This window comes from Protopterus annectens, chromosome 1.part2, assembly GCF_019279795.1.
Source record: "Protopterus annectens isolate FY-2018-M chromosome 1.part2, PAN1.0, whole genome shotgun sequence".
Classification (NCBI taxonomy): Eukaryota; Metazoa; Chordata; order Ceratodontiformes; family Protopteridae; genus Protopterus; species Protopterus annectens.
In genome coordinates, this window is record NC_056727.1 from 920,707,515 (window position 1) to 920,734,341 (window position 26,827).

Here is a 26,827-nt window from a genome sequence, read left to right on the forward strand (position 1 = left end):
TCTTATTTACTTGTGGAATGTAGTTTTCAATGTTATGAAGCACACTTTCAATGTTCTGAGTTTTCAATTTTTTGGGTTTTCAGTGTTTTGAATTTTCAATGTTATGGTCTCAATGTTATGAAATTTCAGTGCTATGAAGTAGACCCATATACACATGTATCATTTATAGTAGTCAGTCAACCTGCATGCTTTTGGTAAGCTGAAAAGAACCTGGAAAAATATGCCGACGTGGGAAATCACAAACTCCACACAAATGTAACTACACGTCATCTACAAAGTAGTCCTTTCACGTAACATTCAGTCAAGTAAAGACTAAGTTTCTAGTAAGAACTAACCATCCTTATGAAACTCTGATAACTTCACTGAGAGAATTCTCAGAAGGGCAGACCAAGCCTGACTCTTTCCATTTTTTCCAGATAATGCTGATGGAGCAACAAAGTAAAAGTAAATGCAAATTATGGGTATTTACTTTAACACTACATCAGTGCATAAAGCTCCACCTGTAGGAGCAGACATGACTAATGCTGCAGATGCTAGGATCACTCAGTGCACAAAATTTTCCCAGGCAGATAAACTACAACTACAATAATCATAATGTACTGCTCTAATAGAATACTCCAGCTACAACCAAGTGAAAATAAGTGAGAGACACAAAACGGGGAAGAAGGGCTGCATACTTTATGAAACTAGAGTTCTACTCAAAGATCCAGCATTATGGTGAGTACTCAAAACTTATACATCTGACATCACAAACCAACAGGTCAGAGTCATCAGCTGCCTCCTCTTATGTATCTGCCCTATGGGAATATACTCTTTACACCTGTTACAGGAAAGGAAGACTGTAGCCTTGAGGTCATATCTAACTAGTAATGCTCTGCAAAAGTTTTCAAAGATGACCAAGCACCAGCACAAGTGTTATCCACTGCTGTGTTCTTCCGGAAACTACCGTCCCATCAGTCTGACAAGCCTTATCTGCAAGGCCATGGAGCGTATTATCATGGAACTTATAAACAAAGACATTGGCAACATTCAAACACTGGACCTCACCCAGTCTGGGTTTGTGAAGGGCCGATCTTGTCTCCTGAACCTGATTGACTTCTTTGAATCAGTCTCCAGAGCCATGGACAAGGGTAAGGTGGTTCACACAGCCTATCTAGACCTTGCCAAGGCCTTTGACACCATCCCCCACTCTGGAATCATAGATAAACTTACTAAGTTGGGTATTAATCCCTATGTCACCCAATGGGTTGCTAAATGGCTTACTGATAGAACCCACACTGTAAAAGTAGCCAACTTCAAATCCAGCTCCAGACAAGTGATAAGTGGAGTACCTGATGTGGATACTCTACAAAAGGGCCTTACAGAAACAGATGCTTGGTGCCAGAGCCATGGGCTCAAGCTCAATGCCAAGAAATGTATTGTTATCCCCTTTGGGAAAAAACATGTATCCATGAATTACCATATAGGTGGCAGTACACTAAACACAGAAAGTGTGATAAGAGACTTAGGGACACAGGTGGACAGTGGTCTCACCTTCGATAACCACATCGCCACAACAGTCAGGAAATCCTTCTATGTGGTACACCTCATCACGAAGGGCTTTTCATCCAGAAAAAGGAGGTCATTGTCCCACTGTACTCATCCCTCATTAGACCCATTATAGAATACAATGCCCCATTTGGTATGTACCTCTCAAGACATCTGCAACAACTGGAAAGGCCTCAGAAATACCTCACTAAAAGAATCACAGGCCTAAAGCAGATGCCCTATGCTGACCGCCTTAAAAAACTCCAGCTATACTCTGTCGCATATCGTCTACTCAGAGGCGATCTCTGCTTAACATACAAGGCCATGTCAAACCCAGAGCTGTTGGACATGCTACACTTAAAGAAATCCAAATCCCTCAGAGCTACACGCTCCAGGGATCTAAACCTTATCATCACAATAAACAAAACATGCTGGAGGGATAGGTTCCTGACCCAGAGACTCCCCAGACTCTGGAATAGATTGCCCATACATGTCAAGCAGAGTGCCTCTTTGGACCTCTTCAAGAGGAACCCTGACGTTTGGATGGGAGAAAGGAAATTCACCCCAGGGATCACGTCAGTCGCCCTGCTAGACAGGGGTCCAGGAAAGTAAATAATGTGGGAAGAAATAGCCAGGGAATTGTTATGGCTAGGCTTGTATAGGCCCTAGGCTGATAGCCTAGTACCAACCTATGAACCTATGAACCTATGAAATAGACACTGGATGACAGCTATGGCAAAAATATGATCTAAGAGAGATCTGCAAAACTCTGCCATATATGTCATAACACCAGACAAATGCAGTTTGAAATCTTCTTAGAAAGTCATTGCCTGACAACGTTTTTGTCTCTACTTTAACATAAAACGAGTTAAAGTGTGCAGTGCATAATGCAGACAAAAACTGAAAAACCCAAAACAAAAGGATGTCCAACACCAGCAGAGAATTCACGTTGTTTAATAATAATCAAACAAAGTGAATTCTCTCCTGGTGCAGGACAGCCTTTTGTTTTGGGTTTTTCAGTTTTTCTCTTTTTTAACGTCTTTATTAAATAATTATATTTTAATCAGTTACGAGTATACATTCATGCATTAATAGAAAAAAACTGTAAAAACAGTTTCCATTATTGTCATGCAGAGTACATATTTTCCTATAAACTATTTTCATTCCCCGCAACATGACATAAGTCACTCAGGTCCTGCCCTCCCTTAAACCTTACTCCCCCTAATCATTACTCTCCATGTATTCTTCCCACAAATTCCATTTATTTCTATGAAATTTGTTCTTCCTCTTTTCTAAACATCGTACCACCAGTTCTTTTATCTCATTTACAATATTCAATATTTCAATTACAGTTGTTTAGATTTTCAGTTCCACTTTCTATAAATTGTTTTTTTTTTTGGTAGCCAGTCAATCCCATTAAACTTGATTAAGATGTCACTATGTTGGACAATTTAAGAGCTTATATCCCAGCTCAAATTAATAATTTCTGTAGTTAGAACAACTTTTTCCCTATATTTCTGTCAAAGTAGTTTGTAGGGAATGATTAAAAATCTTCCAACTCATTATATTCCCAAAACATGTTCCCAATTACTTTTCTCTTCTCCATCTCATCTCCAGCACTTTCCATCTATCTGAGGAAAAGTCCTCTGACATACTTGGGGTATACAAATGCTTATGCAAACATTTCTGTGAAAAATCTTAAACTTTCTGGACTCTGTTTCATTCTCGAGACCCTTAGGAATTTACTCTGACTGTTCCTTTGCAAAATGGTTTTAAACTGAAATGGGTCTACAAGAAGACAGATTTGAATGGTCTTTACACTCTTTAGTTTCAAAGACGTAATAGCTTTGAACAATCCCTGTGAGAAGTCCATGCACTCCTTCTGCCTAGCTGTTGGGGGAAAGGCTACATGCTTAGTCTTTTGTGTTTTTTTTTTTTAAGGAGTGATGTCCTCCAGGATGAAATGTGGCGGTCTAGAACCATGTTTTACCTTTATTACAGAACCTGGGATCTTTTCCCTAACAAAATTTGAGGGCTACCGTGCAGTCCTTCAGAAATTATGAGACATTATTTCTTGGACATAGTAACAGTCTGCAACATACCTCTCAACCTGGAAACATCAAAAATCTGGACAAAGGCTCATGAAAAATAGGTACAAATCTGTACGCTGATTAACATAAATTTTGCATACATAATTATGCAACCACACCCACTTCAATGGAATTGTGGGATACCAACTTTCAAACACAAACTGAAGAACAGACAACCAAAATATGGCCCCAGACCCTGTAGTAAATGGTAACCATTTTTCTTAAATGTGTAGCAATGATGTTCACCAGAAAGGGAGAAGATAATGAACCTTAGGATTTTGTTTCTGGTGACTTGCAGTATTTGGATTTTGTGGTAAAAATAGAGCATTTAATGGTAGTAGGCAATATTCTAATCTTAGCAAAAGAATATTATAGTTTGCTAGGACCTCCAAAAGTCATTCTCCATGGCCTACTGATCAGTGGCGTAGCTTGAGTTTGTGCCACCTGGAGCTGGCCTTGAGTTTGCCGCCCTTTATCCCTCACAAAATCAAGGTCAAACTGGGCTCCCCCATACACAGCCCTCCTCTGCAGCCATTCCAATATCCCATTACTTGGCTAATTTGCCCCATTTACCATAAACACTAATGTGCATACTGCTTTATTTTTACAATGATTGCCTGGATTTCATTTAAAACTTTTACTTTACATTTTATACCACAAACTCTAACAGACATCTGCTAAACAAAGCAATACAGTCTCACAATGAAAATAGACTTAGCATTAAAAATCTGCACTTGAAACTCACATTCATTGAAACAGCATTGAAACCCACATTCAAAGAAAATACATCTGGCCAGTGGCAGATAAAGATTACCTTTGGGCTGTTTTCAAATCATAGGCCCCTTGCACACAAAACATACATATGTTCTTTGATACACCTTCCTGATTGTATTAAATTATATTCCTTGTATAATACAGCACACTTGTTACAGAACGTTTTAAACTGTTTTGAACATTTTTTTCCAGTAAGAAATGAAACAAAATGTATGAAACCATGACAAAACTGCCCAATTTAGAACATTTCCATCATAAAAGTATACTCACACTTCTACAATCCACCAGTATCAGCAAATATGCACAATCTCTGCAGAAGTAAATGTTATCTAAATAATTCCATATTAAAGAGATCTATATGATCTGCAACTAACGGAGAGGTTGTTGCTAGCAAACAACTATATATTTAATTGTTTCTTCTGCAAATAAAGTATTTGCTGCCCTTGAGGAATAAACTGCCTATGTTACATTAAAAAAAATGATAAGCTAGTAATATTGCAGTAAGGAATGGATAGCAAACTGATAACAGGTTCACAGTTACTAGGTATCTCCGCCAAGGACATTCTCAGGATTGCAGCATCCACCCCCCTTTAAAAGTACAGTATCAGTAATCCATCTACATACTGTGGGAGTAGAACCCACAACCTTCTGCATCAAAAGCAAGTATTCTACCTGTTGTGTTAACAACAACACAAACAGACTTGGCATAAACAGCACTAAACGTCTCTCCCCCTAAAGAACTATGCAGCACAAGAAATCTGGAAAAATCCAAAAATGATTGGGGGGGGACAAAGGCCCAAAAACAGGGACACACTTTAAATATTGCTTGTATAATCTTGGAAAGTTGCTAAAATAAGATGTTTTCTGTTACCATGCCTTTCCTTAAAGATAGGAAGACAAGATAAAAAGACTGAAACTTGAATGGCCATCATTATTTAGTTAACTGACTTCTCACTGATTTGCTAGAAAACCACAAATTTTGGAACAGACCAAACGTTACATGAGACAAACATTCCAGACAGTAAATCACAAGTGGTGGTATGAGTAGGGAATTCATGCTCTTGCTCCTTGTACCTAAGGTACAGGGTTTGAACCTGAGTAACCCTAACCACCAAAGGGCATTTTACAATTTTATACACACACACACACACACACACACACACACACACACACACACACACACACACACACACACACACACACATACACACCTTCTTGCAGAAATAACTTAATGGCAGATTCACTCACCCCTTCCTGCAAAAATAACTTAACGGCAGAGTCACACACCCCTTCCTGCAGAAATAACAGCAGATTCATACACCCCTTCATGCAAAAATAACTTAATGGTGGATTCACACACCTTCTGCAGAAGCAGAAATAACAGCAGATTCACAAGCGCACATACACACACACACACACACACACACACACACACACACACGCACACACACACACACACACACACCTTCCTGCAGAAATAACTTAACTGCAGAGTCACACACCCCTTCCTGCAGAAATAATTTAACGTCAGATTCACACACCTTCCTGCAGCAGCAGAAATAACTTAACGGCAGTTATGGGCAGCAAACAGCAAATAACACTCTTAACGGCAGCAAATCCATTTCCCAGACTGGCATGGCAGCACAAACAGAGGTTAACGGTAGAAATTCACACACACCCCTCAGCAGCAGAAATAATACTGTTAACTTAATTTCAGTAAATCTGTTAAGTTAATCGCAGCGATTAACCGGACTGGCATGGCAGCACACTTCTTCCTTCAGCAGCAGCAGAAATAACTTAACGGCAGCACACATCCACCCTTCCTTCAGCAGCAGTAGAAATAACATAACTGCAGATTAGCATTTTAACTTAACTACGGGCAGCACACAAACACACACACACACACACACACACACACACACACACACACACACACACACACACACACACACACACACTCACCCTGCAGCAGCAGAAATAACACTCTTAATAGCAGCAAATCTATTTCCCGGGACTGGCATAACAGCACAAACAGAGATTAATGGCAGCAGCAGAATTAATGGCAGCAAATCTATCTGTTAATGCACAGCTTACATAGATGACGAGCAGCACAGCTTAAAATAGATGCACACACTTAATGGCAGCAATAAGACAGATTTCACACACACATCCTTAATGGCAGCAATAATATTCTGTCTCTCACACATAGAGCTTAACGGCAGCAAAGATTTCTGAGTATCTGCTTCCATTCACACATCACACAAAATAATAGAGTTCTATAAATGGAGCGGACTGGTCTGGCAGCCATGCTTAAGTAGATTTCCACAGTCCACACACACACACACACACACACACACACACACACACACACACACACACACACACACACACACACACACACACACACAAATAGCAGCTTAACGGAGCAGACAGAGTGGAGCTAACTAGCAGCCATGCTTAAATAGATTTCCATTCACACACACAAAGAAGCGGACTGCAGCAATAATCTGGCGACACAGATAGCATACACATACTTTTTTTTTTTCTTACCTGGAGGCTTGGCTGCATGTAATTGGGTGCTGGGCAGTCAGATACAGCAAAACCTTTTAAATTATTGCACTGCTGCTGCTATAGTCCCTCCAAAACAGTTAACTGAAGCTGATGTCATTCATGCACGCACTCTGTAGGCTGGTGATACATGGTGACATTAGCCAGAAATTTAAAGTTGTAATTAAAAATAAATAAATAAATAAACGGAAAAAAAATCGGGAATTAAAGGGGCCACTCAGGAATTCATGGCACCCTATTATTTTGCCCTCAAAACTGGTAAATACAGAGGAGTTTGGTATGGTTGAGAGGTATGGTCTGCAAGGCCTCAAGAGCCATACCAGTCTCCAACAGTGTCTCAGTAGTGGACCAATGAAAAGTAATCTGACATACCGTGGGCTCTGCAACTTCAGTGGGTACACGTTGGAGTTAGAAACATTGGACTGCAGACCTGTTTGAGGCCTCTCACGTTTTTTCTTTTGCAGCAGAGGGGCATCCGAGGGAAGATAGTCAGCCATCTTGGACTAGGCCAAGTGTTTTAACATGCTGGGTCTCGAGAAAGGTATTGAGAGTAGAAAGCCTAGACCCAAGGGTTTCTGGGATGAACGACTGACAAACTGAGCAAGATCTGTGATCAATCGTGTTCTGGACAGAGACAAAAAAGACAGTACGCAACTCCTTGTGCGGAATCTACCTATTATTGCACTTGCGCTTACCACTCATAGCTGACATCTACAACTTTCAACAAAATATCATAAGATAAAAAGGAAGGGTCCCCAACAGGGCATTTACCTGGAGAAACGATTAAAGCTTAGCTACCACTGACCAAACAGTCCAACAGATGCAAGCCCTGCATTTAGGCTGGCAGGGAGATATTCTGAGGATCCACAACTGTACCTCCTTCTATATACCTCAATGCATACGAACTGAGGTCATGCATTGGACTTACTACCTAGGGAAGGTGAAGCTCTGGTACCCCGGCCAGACATCACTGATAACAACACATATGTCTGGAATACTGCAACAGTGACTTTAGTCAAGACATATATACATACATATAAACAGACAGATGTACACATAATATAAATATGTACATGCACACAAACACGCACACAATAATATACCTACTCTAGAAGACACTCTCTACTGGATCTCCTCCAATATCCATTAGGAAACTATAACCTTAGGTGATGTGAACATTGACTGGCTTACCTTAAATACTGATAATCCAACAAACAATATGCAACTGCCTGGCTTTTCTCAATACCGCAACAAGATATAATAAAAACTCCACAATGGAATTCACCTTAGACTAGATTTGTGTCTCACAGCCAGAAACGTACTCACTCCATGGTATATTACCAAATTCCTTTAGCGGCCACCTTCCTAACTATTAGTTGGCAAAACAAATGTTATTTAAATATCAGCACACATATCAAAATTTCAAACAAAAATCTTTCTTACCACAATACAACTTTATAAATGGAACACACGAAAGACCTTTTGCTAGATGAAACTGTACTAGAATTCAATAATATTTATCTAAATATACTCAATAAATTAGCCCAATCATGAAAAAATGAGTCAAAACCAATCATGCCCCATGGATTTCCAGAAACCGAACAGTTAATGAGAGACAGAGATAAAGTGTAGAGAAAATATGTAGAAAGTAAATTAATCAAATACATTCAACAGTTTGGACTAGTTAAGTTCCATATTAGAAAGGACAAAAAAATCCTTCTGTACCAAGCTTCAAGATAAATCTAAGCTCAATTCAAAAATATTCTGGTCATCAAGCAACAGTCTTCTAAGACCTGGAAAAAAACACTCAACATATCCTAACATTCGCAAATCAAAGGACAAGCACTGCCTTCCAATTTAACTTGAACTTTATATAAACAGCAGCTTCCCTAACTAAAAACAACTCCACCAATGACTTATCACCTCTAACTCATACAGCAAGTCAACTCTTTCTCATTTATTAAACCAGTTCCTACTTCTTTATAAAAAAAAACTACCACCCTATCCATTGACAAGCTCCCTCCAGAATGCTTCAAACATTGCAGACGAAGTAACTGCATAATCTGTAGATATCCTAACAAATTGCTCCATAAAACAAAAGCACATCCCTGAACTGTGGAAAAATGTTTTGTCACACCCTTGCATAAGTGCCGCTCCTCCAATGACCTCTCCAGCTATAGACCAACTGCAATTCTGTTACCACTATCAAAATTTTTGGAAAACTGTATCCACTCATTCCCAAGTTCTAAAATTCATTCTTCAGCACAAATTCCTCCCTCCAACTCAGCATGGCTTTAGAGCCTATTATAGCACTTCTACAGGCCTTATTAGGTTTTATGAACACTGTCAACCAAAATAGAAACTCAGACAACCTGGTATCCACCCCCTTCCTTAACATAAGTAAGACTTTTGATACTGCTAATCACCAAAAACTACTTCATAAAATGTCACCTCTTTGCCTGTCTGACAGCCCTGAATTGGTTCCATACTTACTTAGTAAACAAACAATAAGCCATTAAATGGGAGAATGATTACTCTTCCTTTCTACCCACATTCCTAGATGTTACCCAAGGGTTGATTCTAGGCTGTTTAATATATTCATAAATGGCTTACACACCACAGCCATGCATGTAATAATAGTACAACATGATAACGATGCTATGCTTATCTGCACAGCCAAAAATCTATCCACTCTCCAACAACTAACCCAACAATCCTTCTCTTCAATTGAAATTTGGCTGAATAACTCTCAAACCAAAAAATGCTAAAATAATTTTATTCACACCAAAACAGTTAAATGCTCACAATAATCTATTCTGCATAACATCAATGGACAATACTCAAGTTAAGCTAGTAGCACATACCAAACTACTTGCCGTCATTATAGATAACCAAATGAAATTCGATCATCACAAATTACAAGCTATAAAAAAGTCACATCAAAAGGTAGGTAGTCTAAGTATTTCCTCACAGATACTGCCAGGAAAAGCATTGCCTTTTCATAACTACTCCCAACTCTTCCATATGTCTCCCCAGTTATAACTAACCTAAGATCCAATGTGAACCTAAAACTCCAACAGTGATATAATAAAGTAGCCAAATTTGTCTCCAGCCTGCCCCAAAGAAACCACCACAGCTTAACTCTCAAAAAGCTAAATTGTCTTGAGCTCCCACATACAGTTACTAATGCACAACTGCTGATAATCCACAAACTCCTTAATATACCAGGACAATGCCCATGCCTTGAATCACACATCTTCCCCTACAAACCAAATAGAACCCTAAGATCTGATGACAGATTGTTATTCTCCATGACAAAATTGAAAAACTCTGTGAGCGGCATGTTCTTCAATAACCGAATATCTAGGAAATGGAAATCTCCTTCCTTGACACTAAGGCAAACAGTAAACTTAAACTATTTTAAAACAGAAAGTAAGCACCATCTTATCCAAACTTGGCTCTGCTCTTATGGTTCCCTGGGTAAGATTATCCACTGATCCTTTCCACATTACTACACATCTTGCCTTATGTAATGGTCTTTTACTTCTTAACCTGTTTTGCACTGTATTCTTCTGTGTTCTTTTACTGTAAAACACATATACTCAATCCTATATGTATACTCTGACTGTTGTACAGTACTTTGTAATTTACATTTCTACATTTTTAAATTGGACATTTTTCTTTCTTTTTTTTTTTAATTTCTGTGAGTTTTTCTCCTGTTCTCTGCTGAAAAGGATATCATGGCCAGTTGGACTTTCTCAGTTAACAAATACAATAACGAAATAAATAAATAAATTCAATCACGAAATGTATTATGCAAATAATAAGAACAAAAAATTAACTTACACTTACTTCTTCTATCCCTTCAGTATTCATTGGGGACATGAAGTGGGATTTATCATTTAGAGTCCTCCTATCATTTTAACACAGTCAGCAAACCTCCATTTTTTCAGCCATTTCTCCTTGCACAAAAATACAGTTCACATATTTAAACCATATCTAAGGAGGGTGATGCTTTACAGTTCAACCATTTATTCACCAATTTTACATTGTTGCTGGTTTTCTTCCTGATCATCTGGACCTCCATACCAGTCTCTGGTTCAAGTAAAACGTACTGCTGATACTTCTAGTCAACTCCTGGTATTTTTTCTCTCACATAAACATCTTCCTTTTGAACAATGAAAAACATTTAACTGGCATAATCTCACGTCAGGCTTTGTTACTGTCATTAGAATGAGAAACCGAGTTTCCTTCAACTTGCTGGCTCACTTTTTTATTGGCTAAACTTTTTAAATTTCTTCCTTAGCCTGTTTGGCATTGAAAAGTATCTTTTATCTTCCAGGAAAAAAATATTCTAAAGAAAGATGGATATAGCAACTTGAATTTCATACCTATCTCGTGACATTTCTTGATTCTCAGGATAAACTTGCTTTTTGTCTACTTGGTTGACAGTGAATATCATTTTCCAAAAACACTTTGGTGTTTCAGTTTTTAATAATTTTCCCTTCTACCACTGCTTTCATAGAAGCAACTCTATATGAATATATTTTGGTCCTTTCTGATACCCATATTTGGAGCATATGCACAATATGCCTATTTATTTAATATATCCTGCAGTGGAAGATCAGTCCAGTTACTTATTTGTGCTTTCACAAAATTAATGCAGTTTTTTCCTTCCAGTTTTCCTTGTATGTCAGAAAACCTCTGGGTCTCTCTGCAAGCTCTGTCTTCAAAAGCTATTTTTTTAATCAGTTCTTCTCGCGCAGACTCGTGTTCTGTCAGTCTTTACTTTACTTTAACCTCTGATTTCTACAGTTTTTAATCAAGTCATCTGAATGGCTCCTTAAAGTTTCTTCTATTTTTCCAGCTTTTTATAATTTTACTTCAGTATTCCACTCATTTTAAAGACATCTGAGCACATTTAATTTATTTTTTTTTTCATCTATATACTGAAACCCATCTCTTTTACTAAAAATGAAACTTGAAATGACTTTTTGTAGAACAGCTACAAGGCTGTTCCCAGCCAGAGCAGTTTTCTTATTTTCTGAATGATTTTCTCCTACTTTCTCCAAATTTCTTCTTTGCTACCATATTGGTAGCTTTTACTGTTACAGACCTTTACAACAATTTCTCCGTTTTCACACTGGGAGAATTCTAATCAAACTCCTGCTCAGTGTGCAGTCATCTTAGAAGTCCAACCCTTTTTGGGTTTGTGTCTTTTATTAGAGGAAAGAAAAGAACTGACAATCATTTCTTATGTTTTTGTTCAATCTACATCGTATATTAATTACCTATGCATATCCATTCCATAAAAGATATCTCACTGTTTAGAGTACATCAAAAGAAAACTGACAAATGAAAACAAGGGTTTGAATTACTCCCTGCAGTTACCTTAGTCAAGAAAGAGGGACTGGTACATAGTAAAACTGTTTTTTTTTTTTTTTTTATTCAAAGGCCAGGTAGGAAGGGGCCACATCCAGACAAATTTCCGAAGTAAATGCATTTTATGAAACTGCCACAGTAAAAAAGTATTCTACAGCACTGATTATTCTGCATGCAACCTGATTCTGATAATTGGCTCAGATGCTTGTAGGACCTAGCCAAGGAGGACTGGAGTGAATGGCAGGATGACTGGCAGAAGCTACTCATCCATCCTTGGGGGAGGGAGGCAGCACTGGCTCAGCCACACAGCTGACACCTAGAGGGAGCACTATGTGTTCAGCTAAACAAATTCTGAGTCAGCTGAGCCTGGGCTGACATACTTCATCGATGGAATGACAATGAGGAGGAAAATGGAATGCAAAGACCCACTTCTCCTCAGAAGGCAGTGACTGCAGGCTCAGAGGAGTCACCGGGGGGGGGGGGGGGGCTTTAAATTGAGAAGGCAGGCTAACACCAAGGACCAGTAAGATAGCCCACTCCCTACTACCCAGTAGGGAATGAAGGTCTGTAGGGATTCCTGGCAGGAACAAATGGGATAGAGAGCTCTTGTCTAGCCAGGGAATATATAGCTCCTGTTCTGTCATAATGAATGACACAAAAAGGTAAAGGTGGAGGACCCATCAATAAAGGTCCTTGGGGTAAGGCAATCAATCAGTTGATATATAAACAATGCATAAATATCTCAAGGTGAACCAGGTGCTTAATTAATTTCCAAAGAAAAAAAGTGCTCCAGAGAAAAACTTTATAAACTTGAAGTGAAATGCTTGGAGCTGTGTCCTACACAATAAAAAAAAAACAGCTAAATGAAATGTAACAGAAGAAGGGCTAAAAGGATATAAAAGAAAAAAGGCAATTCAGGAAGAAATATGGATGCATGCTTCTGGTTAAAACCCAAACTGAAAAACAAAGAAGTTATGTACTCACCATAATGTTCCAGCTGAGTAGTTCTACTTCATTTGTCTTCAACCTGTGGGTATCGGAACCGAGCCGGCAAATTCACTAGCATCTGCATCAAGCTCCTCCCCTTACCCATAATACACCTCCACAACCTTCCAACCCCCAGATCGAGTTTGCTGACCATTATACTGGGAACCCGACCTGAAGAATACTTTATGACCTAAAACTGCAGCCAACAGGCTGTTCATATGGTAAGGTCAGGGGGAAGGAGGGAGGCACAGTTGAAGACAAAAGAAGTAGAACTACTTAGATGGAACATTACGGTGAGTACACAAACTTCTTTACCTGAAGTAGTTTACTTCATTTGGTCTTCAACCTGTGGGACAGAGTCCCCAGCTACTAAACTCCTGGGTGGCCCTCAAGGAAGAATATTCCAGAGCACCGCAGAACCAAAGGATGCTCTCCTTCTAGAAGTCAAATCCAATTTGTAGTAAGAAATAAAGATATGAGATGAGGACCAAATAACTGCAGAACAAATATCCAATGAGACTCTAGACCAAAAGGCCGCAGAAGTAGCCATTGACCCAGTGGAATGAGCTTTCACCTGACCCGGAGGAGACACACCTTTATCCTTATAGACCTGAAGGATGCACAAGGAAATCCACCTAGCAATAGTGACCTTGGAGATAGGTTTACCCAAAAAGGGTTTAGAGAAGGACACAAACAACTGGTCATATTTACAAAAGTTTTTAGTCCTGTGTGAATAAAATCATAACTGTCTATGAACATCCAACAAGTGGAGTTTGTATTCCATTTTGTTAGCAAAGTTTGGGAAGAAAACAGGTAAGTTAATGGTCTGATTGATGTTAACTTGTGATGCAACCTTAGGAAGAAAGGACGGATTGGTCCAAAGGGAAACCCTATCTTTATGAAAAATCATATATGGAACTTTAATGGACAAAGCCTGTAGTTCTGAAACCCTTTTAGCAGAGGTGATAGCTACCAGGAATGCTGTTTTTTCCAGATAAGAACTTAAGATCTATGGTTGCAGCAGGTTCAAAAGGTGGAGCGACCGAAGTTTGAATAACCATAGTAAGGTCCCATGGAGGAACAGGACCCTTGACCGGGGGGGCGTAACAGGAAAGTACCTTTGATAAAGGCTTTACACAGTCTGGAAGAGGCCAGGGAGGTAGAATTCTCACCCATGTGAAAATGAGAGATGGCAGCTAACTGAACTTTGATAGTAGAAGAGCTTGCTTCTTGTTGAAAAATATTGGCTAGGAAGTCAAGAATGGCAGAAAAAGGAGCCGTGAAAGGATCTAAACTCCTTTGAGAAGCCCAAAAGGAAAAACATTTCCATTTGCTGTGGTAAATCTTCCTGGTTGAAGACTTATGAGCTGCCACCAGAATAGACCTAACTAAAGAGGATAATCCAGGAGTCCTAGCGATCATGGGAACTGAAGCAGCCAAGCCATGAGCTTCAGACTGTCCAGGTTCAGATGAGGAACCCCCAATTGGTGTGAAATCAGATACTGAATGGGATCCAAGATCCAAGGCAGATTCAGAAGATGAGACAAAAGGAAGGGAAACCATACCTGGCAAGGCCAAAATGGGGCAATATGGATCACTTTGCTCCCCAGTCGACGAGCTTTCTGTAGAAACCTCAGAATAAGAGGTACTGGAGGGTAAGCATACGGAAGACCAGGAAAACAAGCATGGACTAGAGCATCTCTGGGGGACTCTCCCAGCAGGGGGTTCAGAGCGAAAAACTCGCTGCACTTTGTGTTGGAAGGAGATGCGAAGGGATCGCAGCAAGGTTGACCCCACTCTAGAAAGATCTGCTCCACTTGTAAGGCATCAGAATAGCCTGACTTAACCTGCCCGCTAGAATGTTGGACCGTCCCAGAATGTGCATTGCTATGAGAAAGTGACCAGTGGAGATTACCCATTTCCACACTCTCATGGCCACATGACAAAGGTGGTAAGAACTGGTCCGTCCCTGTTTGTTGATGTACCAGACCACTGACATGTTGTCTGACTGAACTGCAATGGTTCCCACAGGAACAAAGGCATGAAGGGCCTGCAACGCCAAAAGGACCACCCTCATCTCTAGAACGTTTAAGTGCAAACTGGTCTTGACAGGGGACCACAGGCCTTGGACTGTACTGCCCAAACAATGCCCCCCCCACCCAAGCTTGGAGGCATCCGTGGTCACTGTGGCTTGGACAGAGGCTGGAACAAAAGGTCGCCCCTCCAAGATTTCCAGAGAGCACATCCACCACAGAAGGGACGACCGGCAGACTCAACTGAGGTGTACTGGATAGGATAACAGACGTTCCAACAGGGATCATTGTACCGCTAGTGTCCACTGCAGTACTCGCATGTGTAACCAGGTGCACGGAAGAAGCGTTATGGTCGCTGCCATTGAACCTAAGGCCCTCAACACTGATTTAGCTGAGGGAAGATGAGAACAGTAGATCAGGGAGACATGCACCATCAGGTTTTGTACTCTCTCCGTGGTCAGGAAGATTGTGCACTGTAGTGTGTCTATCCTTGTCCCAATGTAGTCTATCACCTGGACAGAATTTAGAAGTGATTTGGATGTGTTGATTGTAATCCCCAATTGAAGAGCAAGCTTTGAGAAATAATCCCTGGTTTGAGAAAGTAGACGCCTGGTGGGAGCAGTGAGGAGCCAATCATCCAGGTACGGATAGACCTGAATCCCCTGAAGCCTCAGGTGAGCCGCTACCACCGCCATCACTTTGGTGAACATCCTGGGGGCTGTGGTAAGACCAAAGGGTAGGGCTCGAAATTGGTAATGATTGACTCCTAGCCAGATGTGGAGGAACTTCCTGTAGCTTCTGTGCATCTTTATGTGATAGTAGGCATCCTGGAGGTCTAATGAGCACATCCAGCCGCTCTCTTGCAGGTATGGCATGATGGACTTTAATGTGACCATCTGGAATTTTTCTTTGGCAACTGACAGGTTCAGGGTAGATAGGTCCAGAATGGGCCTTAAGTCCCCCGATTTTTTTGGCACCAAAAAAAACCTGGAGTAGATGCTTGATCCAGACTGATCTGGGGGAAGGGGTTCGATGGCTCGTTTTTCTAGCAGCTTGGAGATTTCCCATGCTGCTGCCTCCCTTTACATGGGTGGTATGTCCGGGAGGTGTTTGGGAGGTTTGGGGGGAACCACAAAGGGGATAGAGTATCCTCTGGATATGATCTGAAGTACCCAAGCGGTCTGATGTTATGGACTCCCATGCCGCCCAGAGCAATGACAATCATCCCCGGACTGCCTCCGGAGTAGAGCAGTCGGGCAATCCCTCAAGGTTGCTGTCAGAGAAAGGTTCTCGAGATCCAAAATTCCTCGGACCCCCTCTGCCTCTGAGCCAGAGTCTATCTTGTCCCCCTCTGCTTCTGGGGGAAGAAGAACCCTGAGTGTCCCAGAAATACTGTGACTTCCGGAACCACATCTTCTTTTGCCCTCTCTGATTCTGGGAAAAGGATCTTTGAGGGTTCGAGAAGCAGATTCCTATGGCATACAGTGTCTTCCCGTCCTTCTCACTCTGGACCAAAGTCTCTTTGAAGGTCTTACCAAAAAGAGTAGAGACGTCATAAGGGGCGTTGGCAAAAGATGCCTTGAAAGGTTCCAAAAACTGACACAGTCTGAGTCAGGCATTGCACCTCATGGACACGCCGGACCCAGCAGCCCTAGCCACTCCTTCGGTAGCATGTGAGAGGAGCCTCATGGACGTGTTGGAGACTGCTTTTAAAGTGGTCATCCTCGCAGAGAACGTGTCCCTGTCCTCCTACGACATGGACTAAGGGAAAGACTCAGCCAGTTCCTTGACCAGGTCACGCTGGAGCCTTGTAATGTGGGCCAGGTAGTTCAGCGCCCCGATGGAAAAGGTTGCTGACGCATAAACCCACTTTCCTAAGCGGTCCATCAACCAAGACTCTTGGTCAGGGGGATGAACCGAGGAACTCTCTTGGGCTATTTCTTTTTTTGTGGCTGCTGCTACCACTGTAGCATCTACAGGGGAGCCCTTGTTCCACTCTGGTCTATCTGATGGTGGGCTCAAGATCTTATCCGGACGTTTAGGGATTGGTTCCACAGTGTCTGGCTCCTTCCAGGCCCGCAAGGTGACCAGGTCCACTAGGGGATCTGCGGGGGAGGGGGGATACACCCAAAAACTAGATGGGCCCGTGCCGAAAGCCTCCAGGAACACGGATTCGTCAGAAGAAGGTTTGGGGGCAGACCAACCTCCCCGCTGGCATAGGATTTCCATGATATCTCCAAAGGAAACATCCTCGGGAGGTGACCTGGGGGAACCTTCTCCATCATCCAAATCCGTGTCCACGGTGAGGGACTCGGGGGAGTCCAAGTGCCTCCTCTTACACGTATCCTTGTGAGGCATGTCTCTGGTGGGGCTCTCTGGGGGGAACTCGCAAGCCACTTGTTCCTCAGGGGGAACCGCCTGGGGCTCCTCGAGCACGGGCTGTCCCTCTGGTAAAATTATGGGATTCGTAGACAGAGCCAAGGAAGTCGGGGCGGAATCCGAAGAAATAGTCAAGAGTCTCGATCCAGTGTAGAGAACCCTTTCTACCACGTCAAATGCCAAGGAAGAACGAGCCTCCTGGGGTACCAATAAGGAAGCTGCTCTCCCTGGATCCGACGTGAGAATGGGAGCCGGGCCCAAAGTGGACGGAGCTCCGAGGGAGGGAACTTGGCCCGACAATGCCGGAGCCGATGAAAAAAGTTCCGCTCCCTCTGATCCGACACCCAAGCTCCAGCTCCGAGAGATACTCGGATCTGAATTGGTCGGATCCAACGTGCTCTAGGCAGCTGCCGGTGTCGAGAAGACAGGTACCATCAGCGCCGACTCCCTGACTAAGGCCATCATCGGATCCGAGTACTCCGAACCCGGTGGACAGATCAGAGAAGGAGAAATTGGTGTGAAAAAAGGAAGCGAGCTCCTCCCTCAGGAGGGAGAGGGGGCTGGCAAGACCCCCATCTGGATCTGAGTACGAATGAACCTCCTCATCATTTTATCCATGTCAACTTCCAATAAGCTACGCGTGGATCTCAACGAGACCACGGACTCAGAACTGGCGGGTCGAGGAACCGAGGCCCTAGATGGAGGACGTGTCTCCTCCGGCTCCGAGGAAAATCTCGGAGATCAGAGCCAAGGGGAGTCACAGATCCTAGCCTGACCTTTGGCGGGAGTAGAAGGAAGGTCTGAAGATCTCTTGCATTTCTCTGGTTTGTGCTTGTCCAATTTGTGGTCTCCCTCCTTTTCTCTGCCCCTTTTCTGCTCCACTTCCACAGGCTTAAAAATGGGAGGTTGAGTCCCAGTCTGGGAGGGAGGAGAAGCAAGGGCAAGAGAGGAAGTAGAGGTGGCCACAGCAGCCACTGTGACCAAAACAGTGGACGAGGCAGCCACCTCAGAAGTGAGTAGAAAGCCTTTTAGGGCCAACTTAGCCTTCCTGTCCTTAATAGTGCGCGGGTTAAAACCTGCACAAATATTACAGTCAGTGATCAAATGGGCAAAGCCCAGACACATAACACAAAGAGTGTGGCCATCTGCAGGCAACAATTTGTGGCCACACTCAGTGCACCTTTTAAAAACAGGCTTGGGGTCAGCCATGTCTCTACACTAGAAAAAATCACACAGAGAAGGAAAAAGGAGAAAAAAATACCTATTCACCACTCAGATCCACTCACCACACACTCAAGGCACACAGAACACTGAGGGGGAAACACGCTAACACTGAAACTACTAGAACATGATTCTAATACACGATGCACCAGTGAGGGGAGGAGGAGAGGGAACCTACATTAAACACCTAACACTCAAAAATTCAAGAAAAAGCTGCTTAACAAGCAAAAACCCACTCACTAACTCGGAGCTCAGGAGATCACAATGCTTCAGGCAAGCTGCGGCAAATGAGATCTGGGGGTTGGAAGGTAGTGGAGGTGTATTATGGGTAAAGGGAGGAGCTTGGAGCTCGGAGCAGATGCTAGTGAATTTGCTGCCTCAGATCTGATACGGATCTGGTACTCAGGTTGAAGACAAATGAAGTAAACTACTTCAGATCATTCCATTTGTCCTTATAAGTCTACTGAGTTGAAAGCCATTAGGAAAGGGAACTTAAAAAAAGTGTTCATCTAGACAAGCTATTAATGAGGGCTAAGTCAAGCATTTTCAATGCAACAGAAGAAAGAGAGACACTAGAACAATCAAGATAAACAAAGCCTGTTTGCACAACTAAAAAGCCACCAGAATTATTATTGCTTCTGAACTGCTTTGAGTACAAACTTCATTGTCAGCTGAAGCAAGAAGAAAGGTATACAGCAGGCCTCTATGGTATGCTTTGCCAATGCGTCTTTGCACTTTCTGTATGGAAAGAAATGAGAATGAACTTTATCAACACTTGGAAGTTCATAGGGAGGAAAAAGAGATCACAAATTGGGAGACCCTATTTTTTTTTTTTGGCATTTTTTTTGGCATTCAAGAGACTTGGGGACCACATGCAGGGAACTGGTATGCCCCTGCTTAATGTTTCCATCACACAGTTGTATTCTCCTGGAATATGAAATGCAGATAAAAATCTGTTTGTCTTGAAGGCCCACTATCACCCTCAAAACCTCCCTACGGATGGAGAAGAATTAAACATTCCTTGCATGTTGATTCATCACACAACCACTGTGCTGCTCAACTGAATGGAAATGTGGCTTTGTAAAATCTACTCTTGTAGGACTTGGAAAGGAAGAAGGGCTGCTGCAATTTCCAAAAATACTGACATGAAGCTTTGACTCCTGACTGTACATATTTCCTTGTGCTGCATGGTTATGACAGTAATCTCCACATTTCTGGGGAGAAAACATCTGTTGTTGGAAGAAAGATTTATAAAAGGTTTGCCAGATAAGAAAATGGAGGTGCACCACCTACACAGGCCTGCATAGCATGAACATCTTAACTAGTTTGCTCAATGGCTCTTAAGAACCTGGACTGCTGATCCTTAATGATCACAGTAAAATCATTATGTGGTATCTCATATATAGCAAGACAAAAATCAAAGCTGCCATTACCCCACAACTTTGAAGACATAATCCATCCAAATGCCAATCATCTAACGAAGGGCAGGGGCTAGTTGATGAGAGGATGCATGAAATTCTTTCTAATTGTATAAAAAATTGACATATCTTGGAAATGGCGGAACAGGTTACAAACGTCAAGAGCTGGGCTAAGTTCTATTACAATCGGCAAAATTCAAAAGATCCCCAAAGATTGAAATGTGTGGAAAAGAGATGTCCTGAGCTTTATGACCCGAACCTGGCTGTCAGCTACTGAAAGCCAGTTGTTCAAAGAGGGATGCAGTTTTTGCACTTTGAAGAACAGGACAGCTACTATCAACATGCATTCTGTGAAAACTCAAAGGATGGGGGTGAGACTATAGAGCAGAATTCTGAACAGTAACGGTGCCCCCCCCCATTTGAAAGTATAGGAATTTTCTTAAAACACTTTCTTATCTTTATATATGGGTAAGCAGTATGAAGCTATACACACTGCATCCAGTCACCACTGAATAGCAGAAAGAAGAGATTGAAGGGTCAACATATTACAGGACAAGATGCGCAATTCTAGTGTGGACCTAAGGTCCCATGTCTTCTTTGGAGCTAAAAACAATATGGAGTAACAGTCATGATCCTGCTGGTTTTGTGGGATCTCCTGGATTGTTCTTTACTATAACAGCACCTACACTTGTTTCCTCACTGCCACTTTCTGTAAAGGAAAGACATTTGGCAAGAGAACAGACAGAATGGGGGTTAAGAACATTTTATAACACAGACCCTGACCAATGTAATTTACCTCTGCATCAAAGGTAATACAGAAACAGACAGATGTGGTGAGATACAGCTTTCGAATGACCACCTCAACCTGGGGGTTAGGACAGGAGCCATGATTGCTTCTTGGTACCCTGGGCCACCTACTGCCTCCCTGAAAGTGACAAATACCCAAGAGGCATTAACAGAATTACAAAAGGTTCATACTGAATTTTTTTACAGCATCCTATTCCAATGCTTCCTTTAATAAACCTGAGCACATGATCACTTTCCCACCTTGCACTCCTTCTGCTTCGATATCACAATGTATTTTTTTTCATCTCATTAGCCTCATTATCTGTCGCAGACTGACAGACATCATTAAAATTGTAAAATGTCTTTGTACTTCTTGGGTGAAGTCACCATCATCTGGATCCCTGCTGGCCTAGCCTGCAAGGCATGTGGAACATACAAAACATGACATAACACATTTATATTACAACTGTTTAACTGCAATGTACCAGTGAAAGGGGTAGCAGCTGCAGCTGTCATTTTAATGGACACTGTGCGCACTGTCTGTGCGCATGCATTGCTCAGTATTACATCTGCACATGCTACAGCTGCACTTCTGAGTGACTGTGGTGTCTTGGTGGAGGCTTTATGCACATGTGCTGCTACTGTTCTTATAGTAACACCATTAGTATCTGCACTACAAGTGGCTAGGCTGTGACATATGACCAGTTAACACTCTTTGGTTTACAGTGCAGTTTCTGCTGTTGGTAATATCCCATGGTCTACTGTCTGGAAGTTGTGAAGCTTCCATTACGCATACTTGTCCTGATCACTACTACTTAATTTGCTATATAATATAATGATCTCCCAGCTAAGTACCCTAAGTCCGCTGCAGACTCTATTGCATACCTAGTCAGAATTCTCATAACCAGATCAATTCAATACTCCTATGTTCCTGCCCTTTGGGAAAAAAAAACTATTTATTATTCCCCTCCATAAAGGTAGTAACTCTTCTGAAATCTCTAACTTTAGGCCAATTCCCATCCTGTTCCCCCTTTCTAAGACCATGGAAAAGTGTATTCACAAGCATCTCCTTCAATACCTCTTAGAAAATGACATTCTAACCTCAACACAATATGGTTTCCAACCAGGCCATAGCACCACTATCGCTCTCCTCAACTTCTCTGACATCATTAATAAGGCTAGACCTCAAGGAAAACTTATATCTTTTGTTTTTCTAGCTCTCAAAAGCCAATGACACAGTGTCACATGAAAAATTTCTGACTTAAATTTCCTAAGTCTTTCTAAACCAATTCTTCTATGGTTCTCCAACTATTTGTATGACAGATATCAATCTGTCAAAGGCCTCTCCTCTCTCTCTCCTTTTTTCTAGTTAAACAGGTGTTCCTCAAAGCTCTATTCTAAATCCAGTGCTCTTTAACATTTTCAGCAATAATTAGAAGCTATGTACTTACCATAACTAGATATCTGTGTTGTCCATTTTCATTCCTTTCCTCCTCACTAATGGGTCTCAGATCTGACTCGGCAGCTTTCCAAGACTTAGGATCCAAGTCTCGAGCTCCTCCCTCTATCTATAAAGCACCATACCTTCCTTAACTCCCCAGATCGAGTTTGCTGCCCTATAGCTGAAAGAGGTTACCACAAGTACAGAGAAAGAAAGTATCTGAGGCTCAAACCTGGAACCCAACGGTTCCAAGTTCTTACAAGCACTTCACAAAGGCACCAGGCCAGGGGATGGATGGAAAGGATATGAGGAGGAATGAAAATGGACAACACAGACACCTAGTTATGGTACGTACATAACTTCTAAATCTGACATTGTCCTTTTCATTCCTCCTCACTAATGGGTCAGAGTCCCCAGCTATGGAAACCCTGGGTGGGCCTTAAGGAAGGATGTGCGGGATCACTGTCAAGCCAAAGGATGCCCTGCTCCTAGAAACAATATCTAGCTTATAATGTGAAACGAACGTATGAGTCTTAGACCAAGTGGCTGCAGCACACACTTCATCAAAAGAGGCTATGGAATACGGATGAAGTAGCCATAGCCCTAGTGGAATGAGCCTTGGGAGATCAGGGAAAGTCTATCTATACCTTTCTCAGAATAAATTAATGAAATGCAGTCTATTATCCATTTAGCTGAACTGCCTGTCCTGATCAGCTTGCTAAGAAGGAGACAGATGATCGAACTTCCTATGACTCTTTGTTTTGTGGAGGTAGAAACGTAATTGTCTGTGAACATCCAGGAGATTTAAACGATATTCACCTTTGTTTGAAAAATTGGGAAGAAAACTGGTAACTCAATGTATTTGTTAATCTTAGCCTCTGGTCACCTTAGGCATAAAAGAAGGATTTGTTCTTAAGGATACCCTATCTTTATGAAAAATGATGTAAGGAGGTTTAGCTGACAAAGCTTGAAGTTCCAATATTCTCTAAGCAGAAGTAATAGCTACTAAGAAGATTGTCTTCCAAGAAAGAAATTTTATGTCATAAGAATATGACGGTTCAAAAGGCTTCTGGGTAAAGCCTTGCATTACCACTGTGAGATCCCAAGTGGGAGAAGATCTTTTACTGGAGGTCTAAGATAAAAAACTCCTTTCATGAAAGCCTTACATAATCTGGAATTGAAAAGGGATGAATTTCTCTTCCAAACAAGAAAACTGGATATGGCAGCCAGTTGGAGTTTGATGGTGGAGAAACTAGCCCCTTTTTGAAGAAAAAAAAGTGCTGAGAAAAAGGAGAACAGATGCCGTGGATGCTGAGAAAGGATCAATATTTTCCTTTGATGCCCAAATAGAGAACCTCTTCCACTTGCTGTTGTCGTCCTTTTTCATGGAAGCCTCTGAGAGGCCAGGATAATGTCATGGATGGAAGGGGCGAACCAGGACTTTCTTACAATTACTGGAATTGGAGAAACCATGCAGTCAGCTTGAGGGCATGAAGACTGTGAAGCTGTCTTTCTGACGGGTGAGATATGAGATCCTGTATGGGATCCAGAATCCAAGGTGGATACTTGAGGTGAGACCACAGAAAGGGGAACCACACCTGGCGAGACCAGGAAGAGGCAATGAGGATTAAGGAACTCTTTGACTTGTTGGCTTTCTTTCAACGGTAATAGGGGGTAAGCATAAAGGAGACCTGGGGGCCAATTGTGGACAATAGCATCCCTTAGTGACTCCCCCTCTGGGGGGATCAGAGAAAAATACTTGTTGCACTTGAAGTTCAGAGGAGGGGCAAAAAGTTTGCAACAAGGCTGGTCCCAACGGTTGAATATCTTGTTTGTTACTGATCGGCTGAGGGACCACTTGTGAGGGGTCAAAATGGACCTGCTGAGTCTGTCCGCTAGAACACTGGTTACCTCTGAAATGTGTGCTGCAGTCAGGAAATGGTCTGAAGATATCACCCATCCCTAAACTCTCATGGCTTCCCTGCACAACGAGTAAGAAAGTACAGTTGTGTACACCTACCATAAATGTAGATGTTCGAGTGTCTTCACTGTTGCAGTCATGACTGTAGGGTTCTCCCCTGCTGGCGGGCAGCCCTCGGTCGGCCAGAATCCCAAAGTCTGGGTCCGGCGTCGGCTGTTCAGCCATGGTCCCTGACGTCAGAGTGCCAGGAGTACAAGCTGACAGCCGATGCCATCTTCTCCAGTTTTTCTTGCCCCAGATGTCAGGAGTCCCAAAATGAAAAAGGTCCCAAAACCTTTGCAAATACACCTCAGAAGAATGGTGAAAAGTAAAAAATAAGAGGGGACAGGAGGGAGGGAAACCCAGACTGCAACAGTGAAGACACTCGAACATCTACATTTATGGTAGGTGTACACAACTGTACTATGTTCATCGTGTTTCACTGTTGCAGTCATGACTGTGGGGCAGAATCCCAAAGCTGAAAGAAAGGGAGGTGGTCATAAAGAGGAAGGGGCGGCTAAAAGGCCCTGCAAGACTGCAGAGCAAAGCCTGCCCTAGACTTAGAGTAGAGAGGTAGATTGTAGTGCTTAGAAAAAGTATGCACTGAACTCCAAGTTGCAGCTTCCAAAATGTCTTTGGTAGGAACTCCCCCGAGGAAGGCCGCAGAAGTGGCAGCAGCTCTGGTGGAATGAGTCCGTCTACTCCCTGGGATTTGCTTTCCATGGTGTGAATAACAAAATCTGTTTCCATGAGCAATCCATTTAGAAACGGTCTGTTTTGAAATGGCTTTACCTTGGGAACTTGAAGCATAAGAAACAAACAATTGTTCTGATTTTCTGATGTCCTTGGTTCTGTCCAGGTAAAAACGTAGTTGTCTGTGTACATCCAAGGAATGTAAGATCCTTTCCCCTTTATTTTGAGGAGTGGGGAAAAAGGTTGGCAAGTGGATAGTTTGATTTAAAGCCACTTTGGAAACCACCTTAGGCATGAAGGTAGGATTAGTCCTCAAAGATACTCTGTCTTGATGAAAAATAATATAAGGTTCCACAGCCATAAGAGCTTGCAACTCTGAAACTCTTCTGGCAGAGGTTAGGGCTAACAAGATAGCTGTTTTCCAAGATAAAAACTTGATGTCAGAAGAGGCAGCAGGCTCAAAAGGAGGCAAGGTTAGTTTTTCCAAAACATAGTTGAGATCCCAAGCAGGAATGGGAGGAGATCTAGGAGGTCTTAAGTTCTTAGCTCCTCTGAGAAACTGTCTCATGAACTGGTGGGAAAAGATGGGAGGGTCTGTATTATAATGAGCAGAAATAGCAGAGGCATGTATCTTAATGGAAGAGAAAGAGAGACCCTTATGTAAGAGATCTGTCAAGTAAAGTAAAATTAAGGTAATGTTAGGAAGAAGAGGATCAGAATCCTGAGCCTGCATCCAGGAACAAAATCTTTTCCATTTTCTGGCATAAGATTTTCTAGTGCTAGGACGTCCGGTTTCTAAAATGACATCCATAACCTGCTTGGGTAGGAAAGAAGAAATCAAAGGCCCTGGATTAACCAGGCCACCAGGCTGAGAGTTCTGACATGAGAGTGTAGAACCTGACCCTGATGTTGGGACAGAAGGTTTGGAGACTGAGGTAAAACCCACGGGGGCTCCAGACATAGGTTTTTTAGAGTACGATACCAAAACTACCGAGGCCAATTTGGAGCCAGCAAGATTATCATCTTGGGCTTGTCCTGTTTTATCTTCAATAAGACCCGTGGAAGAAGAGGAAGAGGCGGAAAGACATATCCTGAGAGGTTCCTCCAACTGAATGACAGGGCATCCACTTTCCAAGCTTCTCTGTGGAAAGTCCTGGTGCAAATATTCTGTAGTTGATGATTGAGATGGGATGCAAAGAGGTCTATGTGAGGACATCCCCAGACTGCTGTTATCATCCTGAATATTTTGGTGTCTAGCATCCACTCGTGTGGATCCGAAAGGTTTCTGCTCAGACTGTCTGCCAGGAAGTTTTGTTTCCCTGGTAGAAACTGAGCTTGAAGATCCAGATTGCAAGCTAGAGCTGTGTTCCATAGATCCATGGCTAGTCTGCAAAGGGGTTAGGAATGAGATCCACCTTGCTTGTTTATGTGCCACATAACTGTGGTGTTGTCTGTCCGTATTAGTAGTTGTCCTGGTTGTAAAAGATTCCTGAAGGCCAATAGAGCTTTCTGAACGGCTAACATTTCCTTTAAATTGATATGCAGGTGCTTCTGATCCTTTGTCCAAA

General features: G+C 42.2%; 1 protein-coding gene across 1 annotated transcript in view; it reads right to left on the minus strand.

The window, feature by feature from the left end:
• LOC122792422 (nuclear RNA export factor 1-like) overlaps positions 1-26,827 on the minus strand; it is a 1,378,427-nt gene that overhangs the window by 187,886 nt on the left and 1,163,714 nt on the right. The gene's annotated exons all lie outside the window — the stretch shown is intronic.